At 38.4% G+C, this 27,974-nt stretch overlaps 1 protein-coding gene across 2 annotated transcripts in view; it reads right to left on the reverse strand.

Annotated features, from left to right (window-relative positions):
* Positions 1-27,974, reverse strand: part of LOC137498544 (E3 ubiquitin-protein ligase SIAH1A-like) — a 264,443-nt gene that overhangs the window by 161,684 nt on the left and 74,785 nt on the right. For both annotated transcript variants that reach the window (XM_068226225.1, XM_068226224.1), the window contains exon 4: positions 20,943-21,233. The gene's annotated coding sequence lies outside the window, so the exon portion shown is untranslated. The remainder of the gene's footprint in view (positions 1-20,942; positions 21,234-27,974) is intronic.

A 27,974-nucleotide genomic window follows, 5' to 3' on the forward strand; every position in this document is an offset into this window, starting at 1 on the left:
AGGTTATGGTCGCATGTCATGACAGTTTCAAATTGCGCGGTTTTTAATTTTCAACGAGTGTGGCGGCCTTGTGGGCACACATTATGCAGGATCTCTTGCAGGCAACAGAAACTAGTCTTCATGACAGCTGACCCGGCTGACCAAAGCCAGCGAATAGAAACAAATAAAATGTTCATAAATATGAGATTTATAGTGCCTCCGTTTTCATTCTTCTATATAAGTAAGAATACTGCTAGGTGGGTCCTTGGCAAGCATAAAGAACTGAGCTCTCCTCTACGCTACTCCGGTATCGTTTCAAGTCTTTTTTATTACATTTTTCACCCGGTGAACTCGACACGATACTGCCAAATTATAACTGAAAATCCTTGAGGACATATAAATGGATGAAAACCATAACAGTATAAGTAGCATTTTGGTCATTCAGAGAAAAAGGCATTTAAACATCTTCAACACTCATATAAAGCATGCTATTTGTAGTTATACCACCCATCACCTCCTCTGCGAACCATGTGACCTTGCCGCCGTGGGGAGGCTTGCGTGTCCCAATGATGCAGATAGCCGATCCGCAGGTGCAACCATATCGGATGGGTACCTGTTGAGAGACCAGACTAACGAATGGTTCATCGAAAGGGGGGTAGCAGCCTTTCGGAAGTTTCAAGGGCAGCAGTCTAGATCATTGACTGATACGGCCTTGTAATAATACTCAACATGGCTTAGCTGTGTTGATACTGCTACACGGCTGAAAGCAACGGGAAACTACAACCGTAACTAACTCCCGAGGACATGCAGCTCTCTCTGTATGAATGATGTACTGATGATGGCTTCCTCCCGGGTAAAATATTCCGGAGGTAAACTAGTCCCCCATTTGGATCTCCGGGTGGGGACTACACGAGAGGGGGCGATCATCAGGAAGATGGATACTGACATTCTGCGAGTCGGAGCGTGGAATGTTAGAAGTTTGAATCGTTGTGGTAGGTTAGAGAATCTGAAAAGGGAGATGGATAGGCTAAAGTTAGATGTAGTTGGTATAAGTGAAGTACGTTGGCAGGAAGAAGATTTTTGGTCAGGCGACTACCGAATTATCAACACAAAATCAAACAGGGGAAATGCAGGAGTTGGTTTAATAATGAATAAGAAAATAGGGCAGCGGGTAAGCTACTACGACCAGCATAGTGAAAGAATTATTGTTGTCAAGGTAGACACCAAACCAATGCCCACCACAATAGTGCAGGTCTATATGCCTACTAGTTCAGCGGATGATGAAGAAATCGAAAGAATATATGAGGAAATAGAAGATTTAATACAATATGTAAAAGGTGACGAGAATCTGATTGTGATGGGAGACTGGAATGCAGTGGTAGGCCAAGGAAGAGAAGGTAGTACAGTAGGAGAATTTGGATTGGGGCAAAGGAACGAAAGAGGAAGTCGGCTGGTTGAATTCTGCACTGATCATAATTTAGTCCTTGCCAATACTTGGTTCAAACACCACAAACGACGGCTGTATACGTGGACGAGACCTGGAGACACTGGAAGGTATCAAATAGACTTCATTATGATTAGGCAGAGATTCAGAAACCAGGTGTTGGATTGCAAAACTTTCCCAGGAGCAGACGTGGACTCTGATCACAACTTGTTGGTCATGAAATGCCATCTGAAGTTGAAGAAATTGAAGAAAGGAAAGAATGCTAAAAGATGGGATCTAGACAAGTTGAAAGAAAAGAGTGTGAAGGATTGCTTCAAGGAACATGTTGCACAAGGACTAAATGAAAAGGCTGAAGGAAACACTATAGAGGAAGAGTGGAGAGTCATGAAAAATGAAGTCAGTAGGGCTGCTGAAGAAATGTTAGGAAGGAAGAAAAGATCAACTAAGAATCAGTGGATAACTCAGGAGATACGAGACCTGATTGATGAACGACGAAAATACAAGAATGCTAGAAATGAAGAGGGCAGAAAAGAATACAGGCGATTAAAGAATGAAGTGGATAGAAAGTGCAAGGTAGCTAAGGAAGAATGGCTGAAGGAGAAGTGCAAGGATGTTGAAGGCTGTATGGTCCTGGGAAAGGTAGATGCTGCATACAGGAAAATCAAGGAAACCTTTGGAGAAGGAAATCTAGGTGTATGAATATTAAGAGCTCAGATGGAAAGCCACTTCTAGGGAAAGAAGACAAAGCAGAAAGATGGCAGGAGCATATCTAACAGTTGTATCAAGGTAAAGATGTAGATAATTTGGTTCTGGAACATGAAGAGGCTGTTAATGCTGATGAAATGGGAGACCCAATTTTGAGGTCAGAGTTTGACAGAGCTGTGAGTGACCTCAATAGAAACAAGGCACCTGGAATTGATGACATTCCCTCAGAATTACTGACTGCCTTAGGAGAAACCAGCATGGCAAGGTTATTTCATTTAGTGTGCAAGATGTATGAGACAGGAGAAGTCCCATCCGATTTTCGGAAGAATGTTGTTATACCTATTCCCAAGAAAGCCAGTGCTGACAGGTGTGAAAACTACCGCACCATTAGTTTAGTATCTCATGCCTGCAAAATTTTAACATGTATTATTTACAGAAGAATGGAAAAACAAGTTGAAGCTGAGTTGGGAGAAGATCAATTTGGCTTCAGAAGAAATGTAGGAACACGTGAAGCAATCCTGACTTTACGTCTGATCTTAGAGGATCGAATCAAGAAGGACAAGCCCACGTACATGGCATTCGTAGATCTAGAAAAGGCATTCGATAATGTTGATTGGACCAAGGTATTTATGATTCTGAAGACAATAGAGATCAGATACCGAGAACGAAGAATTATCTACAATCTGTATAAAAATCAATCTGCAGTGATAAGAATCGAGGGCTTTGAAAAAGAAGCAGCAATCCAGAAAGGAGTGAGGCAAGGCTGCAGTTTGTCCCCTCTCCTTTTCAATGTTTACATAGAACAGGCAGTAAAGGAAATCAAAGAGAAATCTGGAAAGGGAATCACAGTCCAAGGAGAGGAAATCAAAACCTTGAGATTTGACGATGATATTGTTATTTTATGAGACTGCAGAAGATCTCGAGAAGATGCTGAATGGTATGGATGAAGTCTTGGGTAAGGAGTACAAGATGAAAATAAATAAGTCCAAAACAAAAGTAATGGAGTGCAGTCAAATGAGGGCAGGTGATGCAGGAAATATTAGATTAGGAAATGAAGTCTTAAAGGAAGTAGATGAATATTGTTACTTAGGTAGTAAAATAACTAACGATGGCAGAAGTAAGGAGGACATAAAATGCAGACTAGCACAAGCAAGGAAGAGCTTTCTTAAAAAAAGAAATTTGCTCACTTCAAACATTGATATCGAAATTAGAAAGATGTTTTTGAAGACTTTTGTGTGGAGCGTGGCATTGTATGGAAGTGAAACATGGATGATAACTAGCTCAGAAAGAAAGAGAATAGAAGCTTTTGAAATGTGGTGTTACAGAAGAATGCTGAAGGTGAGATGGATAGATCAAATCACGAATGAAGAGATACTGAATCGAATTGGTGAGAGGAGATTGATGTGGCTAAATTTGACGAGAAGAAGAGATAGAATGATAGGACACATCTTAAGACACCTAGGACTTGTTCAGTTGGTTTTTGAAGCAAGTGTAGGCGGTAAGAATGGTAGGGGTAGACCAAGGTATGAATATGACAAGCAGATCAGAGCAGATGTAGGATGCAATAGTTACGTAGAAATAAAAAGGTTAGCACAGGATAGGGTGGAATGGAGAGCTGCATCAAACCAGTCTATGGACTGATGACTCAAACAACAACAACCACCCATCACTAGAGCGCAGAATATTACCGCTATCACTTGTATATCTTTGCTGGTGAAAGGATACATCCTCCCGGAGTTACATCCTGCACTTAACTCATTTTTTTTTTAAATGTCACTTTTACCATTATGGTTTTCATCCATTCATATTTCCATGTACATTCCTAATTCCCTTGTTCCTACTTTAAAGTTTTGTACTTCTAGAAATATCATCTCTAATATTCTATTTTATTAAACAAATGCATGATATATACTAAGCATTACTGCTTAGAAATTTAAGGTATAGGGACAATGTAATTTATGTCAATTTTATTACTTTTCAGATCAAATGTGACAAAAATACCACATAGATCAACTTAGAAATACTGCGATGCATCTGATATGAGTACAGAAATTTGTATCAACTCAGCCTTTCTACCAGTCCACTTTGGGCAGCGACCAACAACCATTTTCTTCAGACCTATGCACTGCAATGTTGGGAGCTAATATGTCCCTGCATAAACCGGAGCATCTTAAAATTTCAACAAGCTGCCGGGAGCAATCACCAAGTTGGAGAAGAGTGGCATGCCCCTGGTGGAGTCATTTAGGATTGTGAAAGAAGTCAGGGGGAGTTCTGATCGAACCTCTGGGAAGGTAGGCGCTGTCAGCAAAAAAAACCCAGATGAAGTGACTTCATTGAAGTTTTGTCCAATCACCTCATGTGATGTTGAGAGATCCTTCTGTCAGTAAAAAAATATTATGCATGAGAGAACAAGATTGTTACCGGAAAACATTGAAACGTTGCTTGTAAATTCCTTTCATAGTAACTGAGCGTGTTATTAAAATATAAGTAATTTTTTCATGCCTATTTTGGCTAATTTAAGAGCCTATATGCCTGCCTATTTTAACTGTTTTAGTGCCTATAATTCTCGTCTCTAATCAGGACATACAGGTTTCAATAAACATCACACATTCGCGCACATTTCTCGCATTAATAAACGCCGATATTTTGTTTGAAAGCGGCCAGTGAACGAAGGACTTCCGGCCAGTGGCGTAAAAAAGCTGAAATGGCGGGATTTGAAAACAAATGTTTGAAGTTCACCAAAAAATAAGCTAAAATCGGGAGAAATAATAGAGTAATCGGGAGGCGGGAAAAACTGTCGAAAATCGGGAGTCTCCCACCTAAATCGGGGAAGTTGGCAGGTATGCATTATACACCTTCCTGACTACATAATAGTGGAAACAAGCACAATATATCAAGCGTTTCTGTCTTGGGAGTCAGTTGTGCCTATGATGGCTAAATATTGTTAGTTGAAAGTACTCCAATGAGGTAACTTAAGTATGGAATGGAATAAACAAGTGACAAATCTTGTACAGAAAATAAAGAAGCATGGATAGGAACACGCAAGAGGACTAATACAATGATAGGTCACTGTGCGGACAATCACTGCTGTTTTAAACACTGCCGTCTTCATCTGGAAGGGCAGTTCTTCTACGAGGTTTGGGGCAAAAGTAATGGCAACTGTGTTTTTTCTTGAAGATACCAGTCCGACTGGAAAATGTGACATATACAGACGAAAGGATAAGGTGTTAACTACATGTGTCGACAATGAATAGCACTGAAATATTGTAACACACTAATTTATTACGGTAGTATACAGGGCAATATGGCCTTCCCGATGCAAAAGAATGACAACACAGTACACATAAAGTTAACATGACAAACCTGGGCCTAAAGACCCTCAAAGTAGTCCCCTGCTACTGACACCACACGCTGCCAACAATGTGGGAGGCGCTGAATACCATCTGCCTCAGCATTTGCCGCACCATGTGTGAATCGGGTCACCTGTTGGCGCACAGCATTAGCAATGTCCTCTGTGTTGCAAACCGCCTACCATGTAGTGGTTCCTTAATCTTTCGAATGAGATCAAAGTCACAGGGCGAAATGTTGGGAGAGTACGGTGGGTGCTAAAATACTTCCTATCCCCAACGTCGCAGTAGCTGCCCTACACACTCTGCTTTATGTGGTTTTGCATTGTCGTGCAGAATTATTGCACTGTCCACAAGATCCGGACGTTTCTCCCGAACGCCACGTCGTACCTGTCGCACCAGGAAGTCCCTGTAGTACTATGCGGTAACTGTTCTACCATGTGGAACAAAGTAGCAAACAATGACACCCCTGATGTCATATGCGATGATCACCATCAATTTGACCGGGGAAGGATTCTGATGGACCTTCTGCCTCCTTGGTGATCCAGCATGTCGCCATTCTGTGGACTGACGTTTCAGTTCTGGCTTGTGTGCCCTGGCCAAAAATTCATCGATGGCAATTATTCGTGACAAGAACTGATCGCCGTCCTGTTGCCAGCGTGCAAGGTGGTCGGAGCATATTGCATAGCGCACCCACCTTTGAAATTCCGTCAGTGCATGCGGTACCCACTGCGATGCTATTTTGCGCAGTTGCAGCTCATTACGCACTATCCTGTGGACGGTGCGTTTCTCGATGCCACTTGCCCTCTTTAACTCCAGTAGCGTCCATCATCTGCCTTCATCCAGGAGCTGCTCGATGACGGCACGTGCCACGTCGGTCCACACACTGACAGGTCATCCCGAACGTTGCTCATCACTTGTTGATACACGTCCTTGCTGAAACTTTCCTACCCAGCGTGCTACTGTATGGTATGGTAGGGCATTATTCCCAAGGGCTTCCACTAATTCACTGTGACATTCCACCCCATTTCTCCCTCGGAGAACGGCTATTTTGATGTAAGCGCACTGCTCAACACGGGTTATTCCATCTCGCACGACACTCACCAACTGACTGATTTCACAGCCCTTGCTGTGCTACTACCAGCTATCACAGAGCCATCTGTTGTTCTGCATACACACTATGCCTGCAGAACTTTCACACGACACATATACGTTTGTGATCCGTTCACATATCTACAAGAAAAAAAAAATAGTTGCCATGACTTTTGCCCCAATCCTTGTATAACTATTTCTTCTTGTTTACCATAAAAATTGTAGTGAAGTTGTTACTTTCGACAGTAAATTGTTGTGCTTTCTGAAAAGTTTGGATAATTTTAATTGTTTTGAAGGATTCTGGCACAAATGTCCACTGAGTCTCCTGTTGAACAGGAGTACAGAGTCTTGGAACTGTCAACTTGAACTTTCTTCTCATGTGAAAATTTTCATAGAAATGATATTTAACAGTTTCTTTATCCACTACAGAATTCAACTTTGGCTCAAATGCTCAAGCAACGATCCTCAACAATTTATTCAATTTTGGCATAAGTTTTTGATGTGAGAGGATGACCAGGTCATGAATTGTCTCTGATCTTTTTCCCTTTCCTTAAAATTTTTAAACCACTAAAAAGCATGAGTACCTATTAGATTTCAACTTTCATCTATACTAAGTTGTATGTTTCTGCAGCAGATTTTTCAAGTTTTATGAGGAATTACACATTGACACATTGCAACACTTTAATACTTAACATTATTTGGATGGAGGAGAGCAACACAGTCCACTTTCAATACAGGCTTCTGACAAACCGTTGATCATAAATGCTTGGAAATGTAGTAGACAAGTGAGGAGAGCACAGACCAATGAATGCATTTCCTTGCCCACAGTTACAAAGACACACAGATTTGGCAAAAATATTAATCCAGTTTTTTTCTATCAGACTACATGTCTGATAACACAGTTGCTAACATTCCCCACAAAATGATGTTAACAGTCAATGCAAATAGTTGTCTAATATCTACAACATTCCATCAGGTCTTTTTCACATCAAGTGAACGTATGCGATGAGAAGAAGAGTCCCCCGAATGTGCATGTTGTTGTCAGGTGATCTACACTGACATGCCAAAAGTAATGGCATAGGGATCCAGCATCGTGTAGGTCCTCCTCTAACTCAGCGAAGTGCAGCAACTCGTCAAGGCATCGATTCCACAAGTGGACGTAATACATGCAATACATGGGAGAGATGACCTATGCCCAGAACTCCTTGCTATTTGTAAGAGCAGGATCTTGGGTGTGAATGGAACGGAATGGAACTCTCTATCATATCCTATAAATGCTTGATTGGGCAAATGATGCTTATCATTTAAAGGGGCCTAACATTTAGGTCATCGGCCCGATTGGGCAAATAAGGTGGCTACAGCAGCAGCTGAAACTATCCACAATGCTCTGAACAACTTGGACCTGATGACACAATGTATGATACTTCTGGAATATCCCATCGTTGTGGGGGTCCATGTCTAAGGGCTGCAAGAGGTCACCAAGCAGTTCAAGATAGCAGTCACTGATCAACGACCTGTTCAAATGGACCAGCAGACCCAGTTCAGGCCATATGAACACACCCCACACCATTACGAAGCCAGCTCTAACCCATACGGTGCCTCGTTGAGAACAGGGATCCATGGCTTCCTTGGGGCCTGTGCCACACTCGAACCCCACCATCAGCGTTATTTATAATCTTCAGCTTGTAACAACTGGAACAGCGACTCATCGGACCAAGCTACTTGTCGCCAGTCCTCCAGGGTTCAATTAGCAACATCACGTACATAGGCGAGACATTGTGCCCAGCATCAAGATGTTAACAATGACAATGGTGGGTTTTCTGCTCCCATATCCCATGGACACTAAAGAACAATGCAATGACCTGCTGGATATCTCTGTCTCTCCTCTTGCATTGAATGTGGATGTGATTTGAGCCAGTGTGGCTTGTCTGTCATCAAGGACAATTCTAGGCTTGTAAGAGACTCACAAAGTTCTCACCTATACAAAACAAGTTCCTTCAATTTATTTACACCGATTAGTACAAGTTTCGCCCTAGAATATTTAACATCAGCTTAAACTTGAATAAGATTTAAAACAAAAACAAAAGCTCTCATAGAGAAAAACATTAAGCTAAAGCTATGCTGAGGCTAAAATGACAAGTTCATGTCAGTTAGAAATGTCTTCTGAAGGTCATATGATGCGGGTTTGATGTAAGTTCCTCTTGAAGTGAACCAGATTTGTTGTTAAGATTAAAATGCAGCGTTTAGTAATTGAAGATGTAAATATTAAGTCCTGGCTTATGTTATGTAGGATGTTTTTGTGAACTCGTAATAAAACCGGACTAGTAAAAGTTAAGGTGTAGAAAAGAATATATCAGTAACAAATGAAAAGTGCTACAAGTATTGACTGAGGACCTGACCTGCTGGATATGTCTGTCTCTCCTCTTGCATTCTTTATAAGTTGGCCTGCAACCAATGCCAAGCTTCTTATGTGGAGTAAACTGGTCGCAATTTTTGTATTCGTTACCAGGAACACGTTAAAGCTAAATAACCCAACTAATTCTTAGCCTTTGCTGACCATATTTCGGATTTCCAACATTCTTTTTCCTTCAACAGAAAAAGATCTTTCCAATCTTCTCACAACCAGGAAAGGTTCCCTTTTGAATATATCTATATATATAAAATAGCTTGTCCTGACTGACTGACTGATTCATCATCGCCGAGCCAAAACTACTGGACATAATGAAATGAAATTTTGGGGATAGATTCATATTAAGATGTAGGTGCTCGCTAAGAGAGGATATTTGGATATTCCGTTGCTAAGGGGGTAAAAAGGGGGGTGAAATTTTAAAATGAGTGTATCTATATCTCAAAACTTTAAAAGTTTACAAATGTAAAAATTGGTATTTAGAGTCTTCTTTGAAAATAAGGAAACACGTATTTTTTGGTTTTCAGAAAATCCCAATAGGACGCGTGAAAAAGGGTGAAAAATGGGTTGAATGGCTTTAATCAGGATACAGATACTTACATCTCAGAAACTGTAGATATTACAGACCTGACAATTGGTACTTTTGATCTCTTTTAAAAATAAAGAAACACGTATTTTTTTGTTTTTGGAAAATCCAATTAATGGGAGGGGGAAAAGGGAGGTGAATTTTTAAAATGAGTGTTTCTATATCTCAAAACTTTGAAAGTTTACAGATGTAAAAATTGGTATTTAGAATTTTCATTAAGAATAAACAAACACGTATTTTTTTTTGTTTTCGGAGAATCCCAATAGGAGGGGTGGAAAGGGGTGAAAAAGGGGTTGAATGCATTTAATGAGGATACTTATATCTCAGAAACTGAAGATATTATAAACCTGAAAATTGGCATTTTGGATCTGCTTTAAAAATGAAGAAACACGTATTTTTTGTTTTTGGAAAATCAAATTAATCGGGGGGGGTGAAAAGGGGGTGAATTTTTCAAATGAGTGTATCTATATCTGAAAACTTTGAAAGTTTACAGATGTAAAAATTGGTATTTAGAATCATCATTAAAAATAAAGAAACACGTATTTTTTTGTTTTCAGAAAATCTCAATAGGACGGGTTTAAAAGGGTGAAAAAGGTGTTGAATGCCTTTAATCAGGATACCGGTACTTATATCTCAGAAACTGTGTATATTACAGACCTGAAAATTGGTACTTTTAATCTCTTTTAAAAATAAAGAAACACGTATTTTTTTGTTTTTGGAAAATACAATTAATGGGAGGGGGAAAAGGGGGGTTAATTTCTAAAATGAGTGTATCTATATTTCAAAACTTTAAAAGTTTGCACATGTAAAAATTGATATTTAGAATCTCCTTTAAAAATAAAGGAACACGTATTTTTTGTTTTCTGTAAATCCGAATAGGAGGGGTGCAAAAGGGTGAATAATTGGTTGAATGCCTTTAATGAGGATACATATATCTCAGAAACTGAAGATATTACAGAACAGAAAATTTGTATATGGGACCTCCTTTGAAAATAAAGAAACACGTATTTTTTTTGGAAATTCCAATTAATGGCGGTTAAACAGGAGTGACATATTGGGGTGAATTTTTTGAAAGACTATATCTACAGAATATCTGAGAAACATAGATTGATACAGACGTAAAAAGTGGTATTTGGAATCTCCTGTAAATGTAAAGAAACATAGGTGATTTGTTTTTGGACACTCCTCTTAAGGGGAACTAAAAAGGGGGTGAAATTTTAAAATGAGAATTTATACAGTATATCTAAAAAAAACCTGAACATATTACAGAAGTGAAAAATGGTATTTTTTTATTAAAAATAAAGGAACGTGTATTTTTAGTTTTCAGAAATACCCCTTGGATGGAGGGGGGGTGTAAAGCGACTGAAAAGGGTGTTGAATTCTTTTAATTAGGCTACTGTTATCTCAAAAATGAAGATGTTACAGACGTGAAATTTGATATTTGGAATCTGCTTTAAAAGTAAAGAAACAAGTGTTCTCGGAAAATCCAATGACGTGTGTGTGTGTGGGGGGGGGGGGGCGTGAAAGAATTGAAAAATTAATTGACTTAATTGTATGAGAATACTTACATCTATTAAAAACTAAAGTTGTTAGGGCCTACAGACATGAAAATTGGTATTTGCATCTCCTTTAAAAACAAAGAAAAACACGTTTTGGGGAGGGAAACCATCTTGGGGGGCAGGAGTGAAAAGGAGTTGAATTTCTTTCATGAGGACACATAAATCAAAAACTGAAGAAGTTAGAGTCGTGATAATTGGTATTTAGAAGATTCTTTAATATTAAGGAAACAAGTATTTTTTGCCGGAAAATTCACTTGGGGGGGAGTGTGAAAGGAGGTGAAATATAGTGAATTATTTTAATCTCAAAACTGAAGGTAATAAACGTGAACATTAGTGTTTGGAATCTCCTTTAACTTAAAGAAACACGCCATCTTTTAATTTGTTTTGGGGGGGGGGGGGGGTTGGCTAAATAAACTTAACGGCGGTGGGGTGTAAAAGGAGGTGAGACCAATTGATTTTACTGTTCATAATGTATTTATAAGGAGCCTCCGTTGCTCAGGCGGCAGCGCGCCCGCCTCTCACAGCTGGGTTCCGTGGTTCAAATTCCCGTCTCTCCATGTGACATTCGTGCTGGACAAAACAAAGGCGGGACAGGTTTTTCTCTGGATACTCCGGTTTTCCCTGTCATCATTCACTCCAACAACACTGTCCAATATAATTTCATTTCATTTGTCATCCATTAATCATTGCCCCAGAGGAGTACGACAGGTTTCGGCTGCCGGCACAATTCCTATTTTTGCCGCTGTATGGGGGCTTTATTCATTCCATTCCTGACCCTGTCGAATGACTGGAAACAGGCTGTGGATTTTCGATGTACTTATTCTGATCATAAACCGATCACTTTTAATCTTTCCTGGGTTCGTTTTCAAGAGCCATCTTTTCCTTCGGAGAACGTTCTTAGATTACAGTAGATTCTCCTGGCATATAAATAAAAATTTAAAAACATTTGAAATAAACGATAGGAATGAGATTGACCGTCCAATTTTTCACCTCCATAATAAGGTCAATAATGCACGGAAGTATGTAATTCATATTGCCAGAAATCCAGCACACTTGCCTACGCGCGACAATGGTGTTGGTCACATTTTCAACAATGACAATGGCAGCAGATGTAATTTACCGCCAAGTAGCGGTCTTGCATCTTGCTGTGGGGTCCATAACATCTATAATAATAATAATAATAATAATAATAATAATAATAATAATAATAATAATCTTCTGGACCGTCGTCAAATGTGCGGACCGCGCTGAAAACGGTTCCTGGACGGGTAATGACTAAGAATGCAGTCCGGTCGCGGGTTCAGTATCGCCAAGGCACCCAAGACGACATCACGCTGGATTTCCTGAAGGATTTGACCCATATTAAAAATGCTTATCCTCCTCAGTCCGTATGTAGCATATGCTTTACATGTAGTTTTGTCTACTTACAATAAAACAAAATAATTTAAGGAAAAAAGTAATAATGGTAGGAAAGTCAACTCTGAGTCCTGATGTAGCATATATGCTACATGAATAAAACAACTTAGCGAAACACACTAATTTTCTATGGTGAATTTTTAAAAATGATTTGATCAAAATATAACGCATTGAATGCATCAACAGGCTCGGGACTGAAGAGGTTATAGGAAAAGATGGCAAAGATTATGGACCCAACTGACCGGGTGGAATACCTGGACTTAGCACGGAAGTACGAAATCGATTGCTGGAAAGAAAGATCGAAAAATGGGAGGAAACTTGCCATAATCTATTAGAAAACGAGTCAGATCACGAATTTCGGCGGATTCTCTCAGAAAACGAGTCAGGTCGCGAATTTTGGCGGATTATATATAAAACAATAAGCATTCAATTCTAAATTTCAGTATAATACCGTAGCGAAGCACGGGTATCTTGCTAGTATATATATATATGAGAATATGATTGTCAATATAGACCAAAGACTGAACCCCGCAGGAAATCTGAATGAGTTGCCCAAGGATGTTAATATTCTTATAGATACTATAATTAGTAAGTTTTAATCATTCCTCGATTAATAAAATTAATCCGAATACCAATCAGTTCGTTACATCTCCTTCCCATTTCATACGCCCTCCTAGACCCCCGTAAAAAACAACTCCCATTCTCCCTGCTAACACATTCCCCTCTTCCCTGTCAACCCGTCTATTACTCCTACAAAGCACAGTCAGTTGCAGCAGGCCCTTAACAGCCAGCCTTAAGTCGAATCAAAATTGTGGCTTGTCACATCTACTAACACATCTATTGGATCCGACTCCTTCCATGCTACAGGGATTCATATCTCAGATCAAACTGTATGCCAAGGCTTGCATGGAAGATGGTCTCTGCTCCAGAATGCCCTCCAGATGAATGTAAACGAGTGTGGATGAGATATCCTAAAAGTGGCAAAGACACAGCATCCAAAAACATCTAATACCCTTTAAGAGTTCATCGATGATAGCACAAGGAAGTGGAACTACAGTATTTACCATGAGCAATTTGATGACCTGATAGGGCGCAAGAATTCACTTGTGCACGAGGAGGACGTATTACATACTAGTGAATGATAACCACCTCAGTGATTAATATCACTCAAGTCTGCATTTTGAAGACATATGTGCAGTAGAGAATCTGTCTGGCTCCTTGGCTGAAAGCAGACCAGGAGGAGAACAACAGCAAGCATGACTAACAAATGGTAAATAAGTTAATTTGAGAAGGAAAGCTTAATCAGAAAGTGATGGAACCACCAAGAGGGAGAACATTCTAGACGTAGTGCTGAAAAAAGAAGATGAGCTCTATAGCAATTTTAATTTTTTTTTATTTTATGAATTGGCTTTATGTCGCACAGACACAGATAGGTGTTATGGCGACGGTGGGACAGGATAGGGCTAGGAGTGGGAAGGAAGCGGCCAAGGACTTAATTAAGGTACAGCCCCAGCATTTGCCTGGTGTGAAAATGGGAAATCATGGAAAATCATCTTCAGAGCTGCGAACAGTGGGGTTCGAACCCACTATATCCCGAACGCATGCTCACCTTCATGCCCCTAACCACATGGCCAACTCGCTTGGAAGAAACTGAGGTGATAAAAGGTTTAAGTAGTCTCCCTCATGACTCCAAATGGAATGATCTACGCTCCAAACTATTTCCAGGTCTTATGCGAGCCAAGTGGGAAGCTGCTATACAAAACTTCAATATCTGCAGCCATCTTCTTCGTGTTAGAGATGATCACGCTATCAAAGACTTACAGACAGAAGGGAAGTAGGTATTGGAGAAGTGAGATGCTGATGACACAAATCAAAGAAGTGTACAAATTAATTTCATATAACTAATAAGGTAATAATCCATTGACAGGTTGGTGCATTCATAAACTACATCAAATTACTTTCATTTTGGATCCGTATTGATGTTATATAAGTTGAAAATCTAGAATATTGGTTCCACCTAGTCAATACCTATAAGTTTATTTGCAATTCAAAGTTGTAAAACCATAATATTAAAATAACAGGACATGTTTCAGCCGCATTAGGCCATCCACAGCTGCCTAGAATTAACTTGAAATTAATACACTAAAAGTTAAGAAACATGAATAAAATTTACATGCACTTGCATGCAGGCCTTGGCATATAGTTTGATCTGAGATATGAACTTATAGGAATTGACTAGGTGGGACCAATACACTAGTTTTTCATCTCATATTCATAAACTACTAGGGAACTAAGCTCCCACACTTGGACACTACACTCTTTAACAGGGAAAGGCTTTAAAGTTCATGGCAATCACCCTAAAGCAAACTTCTGGATAAGTAACTAGAAAGGACTGTCAAACTCTGAATGGGCAATTGCTCCCAAAATGTTGTTCAATATCTCGGCAGTTCGAGCAGTTCCTTGTAGATGGCCTGGCAAAATTCGCCGTCATCATCCACACTGTGGCGAGAATGAAACTCTTGGTCATGTGTTAAGATACTGCCACAAAGGAGAATTGCTAAGAAACACCCGTAATCACAGACAGCAACCACAGCTTTTTCACTGCGAGATTTGAAGTGGAGAGTTTATGTAAAAGTGCACTGTATCTCTTCCATGGGATCCAACAGAAGAGCAGATCCACCAGCAGACTCAAACAGCTGTTATTCTTGATCCAACCATCCGCTTTGAAAGAGACTTGTCCCATTATAAGTTAAAAACATTTTTCCGTGTTGAACTGAGATTCACAATTGGAATTGAGGAAAAGCTCAACCTATTCAATACAAAGTATGTCGTATAAGATGTTTACAACATGTTATTTATTAGTTTAAAGTACCGGTTCTGACGCATAGTAGCGTCATCTTCAGCTTGAAGTTACAAGAGGATACATACCATATTACTGTGTACAATATACATGCAATGCTAAGGACAAATGGTTATAATTTTACATTTAGTACTAATATAAACAATAGATAAAATATGATGGAGTGATGTAACACATTACAGGCCTTATAGTCTAGTATGGTACATGGTGTTGTATAATAAAAGTTGGTGAATGAGAGTAAAAATCTTGATGTATATGATAATGAAATAAAAGTTATGTCCACACTTCTGTTAATATCAATGGAGATATAAGTCAAGGTCCAGTATAATGTATGATTGACAAGGACATCTGATGTTTGTTTTTAGCCGGTACACCTTGAGTTGGGTGGTTGAATGAGGTTGAATTTAAATTAAAGTTGCCTCAGCTCAATATAGATAGTGAAGTCTAAAAAGAAAGAAAAGATAAGTTAGTAAAGTGGATTGCTTGAAATTGGGATAAAGCAAATTCGTGGTCGCATATGACGAAGTATGGGACTCACCTTGTTCAGCGTACTTGTTGTATGTTATGAGAAGAGGTGAGGACTGAGCGTGGATGGGTGTGTGTAGAGGGGAGGTGGAAGGGGCGGGAGAGGGGGGAAGGGAGGAGGGGAGGGGAAGGGGTGGGAAGGAGGGGAGGGGAAGGGGTGTGGAGTGGTGGTGGAATGCAGTGTAGGAGAGTGTTGTGCAGAGCGTAAAAGATCGATCTCTTATTCATGGATTTAATGCCTGTAAAGACTTTGATTTAGAAGTCTAAAAGAATGTTAGGTTTTTCTGATATTTTGTTGAGGTTTAGATTGGGATTGAAAAATTGGTCTAAATGAATAAAACAGTTTTCTGTAACGTCGAGCAAAGGGCCTTTGTTTATGTTCTTAAGAATTTCTAGGTCTTGTTCTATGGTACTAAAATTGTGTTTTGAATCATGGATGTGTTGGCCTATTGCCGAAAACCTATTATACTTAATGGCATTGACATGATGAAGGCATCTAACTTTAAAACTTCTCTCAGTCTGTCCGATGTATGAGGAAAAACAATTATTGCATTTGAAATGATAAGACGCCTGACTTTGTAAAAATGTTGGATTTGTTTATTGACCTGGAATTGTGCACTATTTCCATAGTTCTGTTGTTGGTTCTATATGAAATTTTGATATTATGTTTCTTAAAGATGTTGGTTACAATGTTTTCGTTGAAGGTGAAAGTGACATATAGGGCGGGGTTCGGTCTTTCTTTACATGATGTTGACTTTGGTCTATGTTTGCATTTGTTGATGATACGTTCTATGAATGAGGAATTATATCCGTTATATTTAGCGATGGAACGTATGGTGTTCAACTCTTTCTTTAGATTTTCTTTAGATAACGGTATATTTAGTGCTCGGTCTACCATACTGTATTAAGTGGCGCACTTATGTGTGTGTGTGGGTGTGTGGAGTCTCTTCCGATGGTTGTCGCTGTTTGTGTTGGTTTTCTATAGATATTACTAGCAACTGCCCGCGGCTTCGCTCGCGTGGATTTCGTAATTTGATCAAAGTAATCGTTCCTCGGCATTGTACTAAGACATTATCTGAAAATACCTAAAGTATAAAAACTCATACAAAAACTGGGTTTCATTTACCCCAGAAATTCTTTGTAAACCATGTTCGTGGTATTACCTTTTCAGACTAAAACGACCATGCGACATAGAACCATACATGTGAGAAACAGTTTTCTCTCGAGTCCAAAAATGAAATACATGTTTCTATATTTTTAAAGGAGATTCCAAATACCTATTACCCCATCTGTAACATATTCAGTTTTGAGATATACTGTACATAAGTATCCCCATAAAAAGAATTCAATCCCTTGATCAGTCCTCGCCCCACCCCCCACCCTCAAACCCATTTAAGTGTATTTTCCAATAACAAAAATGCATGTTTCTTTATTTTTAAAGGAGATTCCAAATACCTATTTTCACATCTGTAACATCTTCAGTTTTTAAGATATAAGTATCCTCATAAAAAATAATTCAACTAGTTTTCACTTCTTTTCATCTCCTGTTAAGTACCTTCTCCAAAAACAAAAAGGTACAGGTTCATGTATTTTTAAAGGCCATTTCAAATACCAAGTTTCTTGTCTCTAACATGTTATTTTTTTTACATATAATGTAGATATACCGGTACTCATTTTAAAAATTCACCCGCTTTTCCAATTCTTTTCAGCCCCTTAACTGGATTTTCCAAAAACAAAAAATACGTGTTTCATTATTTTTAAAGGAGATTCCAAATACCAGCTTTCATGCCTGTACGTCTGTAACACCTTAAGTTTTTGAGATATAAATTTTTTCTTGCTATTTGTTCGCGGCGTCGACCTAGGAAGAACTTTTGCCCCTACTTGCACCATATGTGAGGAATCTGCGTTTATAATGTAAATGATGGAAGTATAACGTGTTGAAGGTAAGGAAAGGACATTAAGGACGACAAAAACACCCAGTCCCCAGGCCAGGGATATGAATCATTTGCAATTAAAAACCCCTACCAGGTCGGGAATCGAACCCGGGGCCCCCGGTTGACAGGTGGACGTGTTGCCCCCTATATCGCGCACTCGGACTCATGAAGGTAATTCAACTCCTTTATCCACTCCTCTTCCTACCCATTAAGTTGATTCGCCCTCCTCCAAATGTGCGTGTTTATTTTTAAAGAATTTTCATGTCTAACATTTTTAATTTTTGAGATATAAGTATCCTCACACAAAGAATTCAACTAATTTTTCAATTCATTCACCCCCCTTAAGTGGACTTTCCGAACACAAAAGAATACATGTTTCTTTACTCTGAAAGATGATTCGAAATACAAATGTTCATGCCTCTAACATCTTCAGTTTTTGAGATATAAGTATCCTCATAAAAAGGATTCAACTCCTTTTACACCCCAGCCCGTTAAGTTGATTCCCCCTCCAAAAAATGCGTGTTTCTTTACTTTTTAAGGTGATTCCCAATACAAATTTTCACGTGGGTAACCTTAAATTTTTGAGATATAAATTTCTCCATAAAAAGAATGACTTTTTTCACTTCCTTTCACCCTCCGCCCTTAAATGAATTTTTCGAAAACCAAAAAAACTTGTTTATTTATAAAGGAGCTCTCAAATTCCAATTATCACGACTGTAACATCTTCAGTTTTGAGATATATGTATCCTCATAAAAAGGAAGTAAGCTAATTCTTCACCACACCCCACCCCCAAATTGTCCCCCCTCCCAAAAAAATGCATGTTTCTTTATTTTTAAAGGTGATTCCAAATACTAATTTTCACGCAGGTAAGATATTTAGTTTTTTGAGACATAAGTAACCTCATACAAAGAATTCAACTAATTTTTCAATTAATTCACCCCCCTTAAGTGGATTTTCCAAAGACAAAAGATTACATGTTTCTTTACTTTGAGAGAAAATTCCAAATACAAATTTTTATGTCTGTAACATCCTCAGTTTTTTATAAATAAGTATCCTCATAACAGTAATTCAACTCCATTTTCACCCCCCCCCCCACTTCCTACCCGTTAATTTGATCCTCCCTCCCCAGAAGTGCGTGTCTCTCTATTTTTAAAGGAGATTCCAAATACCAATTTCCACATCTTTAACCTTCAGTTTTGACATATACGTTTCTCCAGAAAAAGAATTCAATTTTTTTACTTCCTTTTACACTCCCCATTCCAGTAAATTTTCCAAAAACAAACAGTACTCGTTTCTTTAAAAGAGCTTTCAAATACCAATTATTACGACTGCGACATATTCACATATTCAGTTTTTGAGATATATATATCCCCGTAAAAGGAATTCATCTCCGTTTTTTCCACCCCCCCCCCACCTACCAAGCTGATTCCCCCAACAAATGTGTGTTTCTTTATTTTTGAAGGAGATTCCAAACACCAGTTTTTAAGTTTCTAACGTCTTTAGTTTTTTGATATATATATATATATATTCTCATACATATACAAATAATTCAACGAATTTTTCAATTCTTTCACAACCCTCCGCCCGTTAAGGGCATTTCCTGAAAACCAAAGAATACGTGTTTCTTTATTTTTAAAGGAGATTTCAAATACCAATGTTCACATCTGCAACATGTTAAGTTTTTGAGATATACTGTACTGTAGATACTATCATTTTAAAAATTCACCCCCTTTCTCAGTTCCCCTTTAAGTGGATTATCAAAAAAACATATTTATGTTTCTTTACTTTTACAGAAAATTCCAAATACCAGTTTTCAAGTCTGTAATATGTTACGTGTCTGAGATAATTTGCAGATATAGTCTATTTTTAAATTCACCCAGTTTGTCACTCCTGTTCAGCCCCTATACATCAGATTATCCAAAAACACAAAAATACGTGTTTCTTTATTTTCAAAGGAGATTCCAAATTTCAATTTTCATGTCTGTAACATCTTCAGTTTTTGAGATATAAGTCTCCTCATAAAAGGTGTTCAACCCCTTTTCCCCCTTTTTTCACCCCTCTTAATGGGATTTTCCAAAAACAAAAATATACGCTTTTCCTTAATTTTAAAGGAGATTCCAAATACCAATGTTTACGTCTGTAAACTTTTAAGTTTTTGAGATATAGATATCCTCATTTTAAAAATTCACCCTGCTTTTTAACCCCTTAGAGACGGAATATCCAAGAATCCTCCCTTAGCGAGCACCTACATGTTAATATGAACGTATCCCCAAAATTTCATTTCTTTCTGTCCAGTAGTTTTGGCTTGGTGATCAGTCAGTCAGTCAGGTCAGGTCAGGTCAGGTCAGGTCAGGTCAGGTCAGTCAGTCAGTCAGTCAGTCAGGACAAGTTATTTTATATAGATAGATATTCTAGTGAGGAAGGTAGTCTCTTAATTGCGAGGTCTAAAAACTTTATTTATGGTATACTGCATTCAGACTCCAGTGTGAATTTTATATGAGGGTCTATGTTGTTTAAATTGTTAAGGGTGCTATCTGCATTTACTGTTCTATCATCTAGAATAACCAGGGTGTCGTCGACATATCTGGGCCAAAATAATTTGTTTGAGAAACCCACACACACAAAACCTTTTATCCTTTCCAAAACCCTCTCCTAAAATTAGGGTGCAGCAAAATTAAATGGTGGAGATTATTTGTGTATATATGGTAGATAGCCTAGCACACAACCTGACTATAACTGAACATAAATGCAGAGTTTTAAGAAATTCTGTTCAGCTGTCTTTATGGGACATTAAAAAAAAAAAAAAAAAAAAAAAAAAAAAAAAAAAAAAAAAAAAAAAAACAGACAGACAGACAGACAAAAACTAAACCTATTCTCAACCTTTGGATATGTAATCGGAGAAAAAGAAAAAACGAAGTATGAAGCAAAATTCTGAAGTGTACGGACGAAATTACAATTTTATTTATATTGATTTTTTTGACATGACACATCTTAGACAATATACATCACAATTTCTATGCACCTAAAATACATTAGTGTTACACTGGTCAGTGAACAGTAAAAAATAATATTATCCTGAAAACTTACTTTGTCATTTTCAAAATAGTCTGGCTTTCTGTTGATACACCAAAATTTGGTGACAAGGCATATTACTTTGATTCCTGAAGTTCCCAGAAATCCTTAGGTAATTTCAATCATTGTTATTATGACAATGTGGCAAGTTGTAGGTGACCTTCAGTGGTGAGATCAATGTTTCAGAGTTCACGTACTCATCATCAGCAGCACAACATGGTAGCCATCAACTTAAAGCAGGTGAGGATAATCAGCACAACATGGTATCCATCTGCTTAAAGCAGGTGAGGGAACGTATTTGTCTTTCTGAAACGAGACAGAATACAACAGATTACAATAGAATTGTCAGTATTAATCAGTGTATTTAGGGCTCCAAAGGTTAACTCCAATATTTCCCTTCTCTCCGAAGATGATAAAGTAGAACCTCATCTAAATGGAGAATTGAGCACAAAGATGGTCATGTACCTGTCCGATAGTGAATGCAAAGATTACAAGTTCACTCTTTCTGATATGAGGAGGTTATGGGAAGTGACAAATCTTGACGGGTCTTAGCCACAATTCCTTCTATAATTAGAACAGTCTTCCTCATGAACACTCTTCTGTCGCTGTTCTCATCAACTGAGCTGTTTATTTTCCCACGTGGTGCAAGTCTGATTTCTGTGTTCTGAGGTATTTGAAGGCCTGTGTTTGGCTTTACTGTAAATTCTGGAAAATACATAGGTTGAGTTTGTAAATAGTTTCCTAAACAAAAATGGCCAATTCCATTACAAAACATATGCTTTTGTGAAAAACAATTTGCTTAACACGCGAGAGGTCACGCATGTTTTAGAACACGAGAGGTCATGCAAAAGGCAAATTGCTCACGCTTACACAAAATTAGAAAACTATACAACTTGCAATGCATGTGTGTGGCATGTTTCTTCATGAGGGAGAGGAAGTTGAATCTCACTTCTCTTCCTTCCTGGACACAATGTTTGATGTGTAAAAATAGCCATCAGAATGAACAACATACTACAAAGACGCAGCAGCAAATGCAATCTAAAAAAAAAAAAAAGGAAAGACCTTTTCTCAAAATCAGCCGTTTATGAATACATATGTGTTACGAACCAAACTACATCTCTTTATATATAAGCCAAACAAAATGCAATTTCCACATTAGATACAAAGGACACAAATATGCTGATAGATACAATCGGCACTCAACCTTCGGAGAATAACATGACTCCTCTCACCATTTCACAGACATCAACACAAATCTTAAAATTTTACACATCGAAAATAAAAGCAAATTATTAAACATAAAGGAGACAGTAGAAATACACATCGCAAAAAAATACACAACCCTGCGGCACTCTGTCGTAGGCCTTTTCCACATCTATAAAGACCATGTGCAGATCTTTCCTGTGCAGGTGGTACTTTTCAATGAGCATTCTGATCTACCAGTCATAAATCCAAACTGTTTTTCTGAGATGAAAGTTCTCTTCTCTTAGCTTCCCTTTGATGACGCTCTCCCACAGTTATAGAACATAAAAAATAGTTTAATTCCTCAGTAATTAGCACAATCTTGTGCATCCCCTTTGTTTCTATATATGGGGATAATAATGCTCTTTCTGCAATCCTTAGGAATTTTCCCCTTAATTATGATTTTATTGAAAACATCTGTAAACCACTTGATTCCTCTTTCCTTCATGTTCTTCCAAGCTTCAAAGGGGAGATCATACAGGCCTGGGGCCTTGCCATTCTTCATTCTTCCCATAAATTTTCCACATATGCAAAAGCTACTGAACACACAAGACCTAGATTGATTTTTTTTTTTTTTTTTTTTTTGCTATGGGCTTTACGTCGCACCGACACAGATAGGTCTTATGGCGACGATGGGATAGGAAAGGCCTAGGAGTTGGAAGGAAGCGGCTGTGGCCTTAATTAAGGTACAGCCCCAGCATTTGCCTGGTGTGAAAATGGGAAACCACGGAAAACCACCTTCAGGGCTGCCGATAGTGGGATTCGAACCTACTATCTCCCGGATGCAAGCTCACAGCCGCGCGCCTCTACGCGCAAGGCCAACTCGCCCGGTACCTAGATTGATTGGGGAGTTCTTCACAGGATACTCTGGTATTCTCTTCGTTGAACAGTTCTTGAAAATATGATTTCCAGCAGCTCTTAACTTCCTCCTCCTCTGACAAGACAGAGTTTTGCTTATCCTTTATGCCTGTAATGTGTGCAGTGTCCTTTCTTGTTCTTTCCTGTAACTTTTCCAGTCTAAAGATCTCCTGTTCCCCTTGTTTTCTTTTTCTAGATGTTCATACAAAACCTCATACACATGATCTCTGGCCATACAGTGCTTTCTTCGCTTCTCTCTTGGCCTCACAGTATTTATCTTGAACTGCTAGTTGGACTTCTGCATTGCACCACCAAGTTTCCTTTTTTATGAAACTCTTTCCCTTTGTTTGACTGCAAACTTTCTATGGAGTTTCCCTGACCACTGATGACACATTGCACCAAGCTTGTCCAACAATGCCCTCATCATCAAAACCCTGTAAGACATCTGCTTGTCGAAGTTCTTCTGTAAGAGTTTCCATCAGTTCCCTCTGTAATCTCCACCAATTAATTCTTATAGGTGCCTTTTGTCTCTTTCTACCAGGACATCAAAGTACACTGATGTCAGTAACAAGTAGTCTATGCTGGGAAGCAAGACTTTCTCCTAGGATAACCTTACAATTCTTGACATTTCAGAGAGTTTCTCTCTGTTCTAAAGTTTACTTTCCCTAAATAAAAAAAAATAAAAAAAAGGTGTTGAGCAAAGCTAGATAAGACTGGACTGTTAGGAGAATTTTTTCACACTCTTCATTTCTCATTCCATACCCATATCCTTAATGGGATCTCTCAAACCTAATCCTGCCTGCCCTACTTGGATCATTCAGATCTCCAGCTACTATTAGTAATTCATTTCTCGCTATGTGCACTAGCGAGCTCTCTCGTCGAAAATCGAAGCCTAAGAGAATATCGCAGTCGATTAGTAATACTTGTCAACTGGCGTTCTGTAAACAAAATTTGAAATGTAAGAGAACATATTTCTGTAATAATGTGTAAATAACGTGGCCGATAGCAATTGTCAACTCGTTAGAAATATAGGCTGAAGCAAACAATTGCTTGATTTTAATGCTACATACATGTATGAATTTTAAGTTGTGTATGTATGGGTATAGTGAAAGATATAGGCTATCTACCATTTCTAAGATGAGACGAGAGTACTGAAAAGCATGAAGAAGACAAGAAAACAAATACAAAAACCTTTTCAGTGCTCTCCATAGGACGTTTTTACTGGGTGCACTGCCCTGCCGCTTTTGCAGACTGCCCGGCTAACATAACCCACATTTACATATTTGAGTAATTTGGTGTTCCAAATCAAAATTTAAATACTGTAAAACTGTTTCTTTAAATGATAAATCTTCAATATTGTTAGCATAATTGTAACAACTGCATCAGAGTTTAAACGTTTTGCTTGAATATTACATGGTGTGCGCGAGCGTTCCCTGCCATGTAAGCTTATACACTATGAGTTCAACCTTACCCTTTCTCCCCTGTTAATACTGAAGTTAGTGATTTATAGTTATTTTCTAACTGTTGGGTTTAATTCAGAGTTACTAACCATACAGTTTAGGGACCCTAGTTACCGATTTGACATTTTATAGTTACTGTTAATCTTGCACGTTGGCACTATATAGTCATGGAGTTTTTTCGTGACTTGCAAGATTTACGTATTGCCACTGCCATATTATGAAAACTGCTAGTGTTAGATTTGTGGCTATAAATGAAGCATATTTTCTTTTTTTGTAGGATTATAAATCTGTTTGGGTAATACCAGATTAGTAAAATTATGGCATGTTCGAATAACAAACGCAGCATTTTAATAATAGGGTCTTATTTCATCCAATTCATATGTATAGAATCCGATTAGGATGTATAAGAATCAAAAAAATCCAAAAAGGAAAGAAATATTATCTCTTCTATAAAGATCAGTTCCGTTGAATTGGAAGGAAATTTTGTTATCAACCTAGCTTAACCTAACCTTGTCTTTTCACGACTTTGGTACAGTTTGTAGACTCTATATAGTCTTATTGATTTACGGCATATGTACATGTAATATATTTGCTAGTTGCTTAACGTCGCACCGACACAGATAGGTCTTATGGCGATGATGGGACAGGAAAGGCCTAGGAGTTGGAAGGAAGCGACCGTGGCCTTAATTAAGGTACAGCCCCAGCAATGTAATATATTTGCTTGTGTGTATTATTACAGCGTGGTTTCACGTAAGTCCAACAAGCAATAACAAATTTCAAGAAGGGAGCTGAATTATTTACACCAGGCAAACACCGAAGAGTACAGTTTTAGTCATGCGTATATTTAAATAGAGGCAGAAATAAATAACATCAAATTAAGTGAGGGTGAGAGAGTGTATTTCCCTAATTCCTTATTGAATTTACAAACTGACTTAATTATGAATATCTTGATCAATCATTTATTTGAGTGATGGAACCCCTTCATTACTGATACATCGAGGTTAGTTTGTCGATAGTTATGTCTCGTGATTTCAATATGTAACTCGTAAAGTTGGCAGCAGTGATGAACTATTAAAAAACACTAAAGAGAGAATAGGGCAACAATATTTCTTTTTGAGTGTATAACGTGACTAGTAATCGCATGCGAGCACAGGATTCTGAAGTAGACATGATGTCACACCACAGCAACCAAGCGGTAAGCTCCAGTGTTACATGATTATGAACGAGCAGTAGAACACAAAAACTTCAAAATATTCTGTTATGTCTTGTTTCATTATAATAACACTAAAAGAGTTCAATTTTGCAATTAAATTTACCTGTCTGATATTACTGTTAATGCCCTGAGGGCAATAAATTGAAATTTGATTTTCATTTTTACGTAGTCAGCCATCTGGCTGATGAACAGTTCTAGGGAGAACACTGCTTTTTTTCACTGGGGATTATTAAATAACAGCGTATTAAAAAGTGCGACAAACACCAGACAACAAATATTAAAACATTAGCACTGGGGCCTATTAAAGTATCACTGCATTATTGCAGGTGACACACACTTTCTAAAACAAACATCAGCTGAAGCCTTATATTTAGATCAGTGAGTTAAACATTTTTTCTGGTCACACTCTTAGGCCATGAATTATTTGCAAGTTAAACTCAGCCAAGTGCGAGAGAATGACTTTGACCGGCATCTTTAATGGGACAACACTTCGATCGACTCGAGTCGAAACTCAAAGGTGCAGGTTTCAACATACACGCTACCGTTTAAAGATGCAGATGTCTGTCCACTTCCTGGATTTAAATTTTGTCTTGATTAGTCAGCGCCAGCCCCGCGGTGTAGGGGTAGCATGCCTGTCTCTTACCCGGAGGCCCTGGGTTTGATTCCTGGCCAGGTCAGGGATTTTTACCTGCATCTGAGGGCTGGTTCAAGGTTCACTCAGCCTATGTGATTAGAATTGAGGAGCTATCTGACAGTGAGATGGCGGACCCGGTCTAGAAAGCCAAGAATAATGGCCAAGAGGACCCGTCGTGCTGACCACATAACACCTCGTAATCTGCAGGCTTTCGGGCTGAGCAGCAGTCGCTTGGTAGGCCATGGTCCTTCGGAGCTGTTGTGCCATGGTTTTTTTTTATTAGTCAGTGATTTCACGACTTTTTCAGTATCCATAACCATAACACAAGACAAATATGCACCACGGTCGTCAGCTTCCTAATCCATACGTCGGCTATCACGCAATGAATATTCGCTACCCTTCACTGTATCACTCAACAAAGAATAAATTTCTAACTTCTGAATGTAATGCGAAATACAAGCACAAACAGGCTTAATGGGTTATTCAGCAACATCAATGAATACAGGAGAGCAAAACCGAATTTTCCTGAGGCTGCTTGTTTCCCAGAGGTGTAATAATTTACCCTGTAAAGTTCAGCAATTCAAGGCCATTTCCTGGTTTCGCACAACTTTCCCCGACCTGCCTCCTGTGGCGAGGGTTTTAATCTGTGTTGGAAATCACATTCCTTTTACAAGAGATGACAAAGAACATTTTCAGGGCTACGAAAACTGTGATCATATTACGCGGTAATAGAGAAAATTTGTGCCATGATAACTGACGTGTTTTTATATAGATTTAATACGATTTGAATCAGGACTCCAAATTTATGACGTGCCAAGCAAGAAATAGTCTTAATAAGGAACGCACTAACGAAGTTTCATGGTATTTTCTCACGTCTGGTTAAATTCCAGAAAGGCTATTCCCATGTAAATTTATAGCGAAAAGGTTGTCATTACTCTACTGGTGCTTGAAATATGTTTTCATGATACATATGAGATTAAGTTAGGTTAGGTGACACTGTTTGAATAAGAGAACTGAAATGTTTGCCACAGAAAGCACTGGAATGATACTACTCCAATTTTTCAGAATGAATTTGAGCACACGTGTTCATGTTGTCTTGGAGTGAAAAAAATTACTAACGAGTAAACTGTAGTATGAAAATAAGCGAAAACGCAAGTTTTTAACAAAATGATTGCCATAGCATACCGATTTTAATGAGTGTGAGGTTTTTACCAGACTTTTACAAAAAATTATATACCGTAAGGGACAATCCGCTATAGTGAGTAAATTTTTTGTCGTTATGAATTCTCGCTATAATGGACTTCTATTGCAGATATCTTACAAATGTATTCTGTAGTCTCTCTAATTTATTGATATAAGATCTGTAGATCGGCTCCCAGACTACAGAAGCATATTCCAACAGAGTACATACATACATCATGCATCTTCATTATTGTTATGCTTTTCAGCATTCAGTCTGCAAGCCTCTGTGAACTTACTGAAATCCTCAATTTGTAACTTGCTCTGGGCATCGTTTCATTCCATTCCTCTTATCTCTAAATCATTAGAAACAGAGTCTAAACATTTTCATCTTGGTCTTCCTCTACTTCTTTTACACACCGAGATCATTATTCTACTAGGTAGCCTATCCTCCTGCATTT

The sequence above is a fragment of the Anabrus simplex genome, chromosome 2 (genome assembly GCF_040414725.1).
Source record: "Anabrus simplex isolate iqAnaSimp1 chromosome 2, ASM4041472v1, whole genome shotgun sequence".
Classification (NCBI taxonomy): Eukaryota; Metazoa; Arthropoda; class Insecta; order Orthoptera; family Tettigoniidae; genus Anabrus; species Anabrus simplex.